This window comes from Apaloderma vittatum, unplaced genomic scaffold (assembly GCF_000703405.1).
Source record: "Apaloderma vittatum isolate BGI_N311 unplaced genomic scaffold, ASM70340v1 scaffold38131, whole genome shotgun sequence".
Classification (NCBI taxonomy): Eukaryota; Metazoa; Chordata; class Aves; order Trogoniformes; family Trogonidae; genus Apaloderma; species Apaloderma vittatum.
Genome location: NW_009701435.1, coordinates 869 through 1,758, shown reverse-complemented (window position 1 = coordinate 1,758; position 890 = coordinate 869).

Sequence of the window (890 nt, the reverse complement as noted above, 5' to 3'; positions counted from 1 at the left end):
ACCGTGGGAGGTGTCACCGCCGTGGCAGGTGTCACTCGTCTGGGAGATACCACCACTGTGGGAGTTGTCACTTGTCTGGGAGATGCCACCGCCGTGGGAGGTGTCACCGCTGAGGGAGACGTCGTTGTGGGAGGTGTCACCACCGTGCGAGGTGTCACTTGTCTGGGAGATGCCACCACCTTGGGAGAGGCCACGACCATGGGGGACGTCGTTGTGGGAGGTGTCACCACTGTGGGAGGTGTCACTTGTCTGGGAGATGCCACCACCTTGGGAGAGGCCACGACCATGGGGGACGTCGTTGTGGGAGGTGTCACCACTGTGGGAGGTGTCACTTGTCTGGGAGATGCCACCACCTTGGGAGAGGCCACGACCATGGGGGACGTCGTTGTGGGAGGTGTCACCACTGTGGGAGGTGTCACTTGTCTGGGAGATGCCACCACCTTGGGAGAGGCCACGACCATGGGGGACGTCGTTGTGGGAGGTGTCACCACTGTGGGAGGTGTCACTTGTCTGGGAGATGCCACCACCTTGGGAGAGGCCACGACCATGGGGGACGTCGTTGTGGGAGGTGTCACCACTGTGGGAGGTGTCACTTGTCTGGGAGATGCCACCACCTTGGGAGAGGCCACGACCATGGGGGACGTCGTTGTGGGAGGTGCCACCACCGTAGGAGGTGCCACCACTCCGGGAGATGCCACCACCATGGGACGTGTCGCCATCGTGGGAGGTGCCACCACGGCGGGAGATGTCACTTGTCTGGGAGATGCCACCACCTTGGGAGAGGCCACGACGATGAGGGACGTCGTTGTGGGAGATGCCACCACTGTAGAAAGTGCCACCCCCATGGGAGGTGTCACCATCGTGGGAGAGGCCACGTAGACAAGGGACGC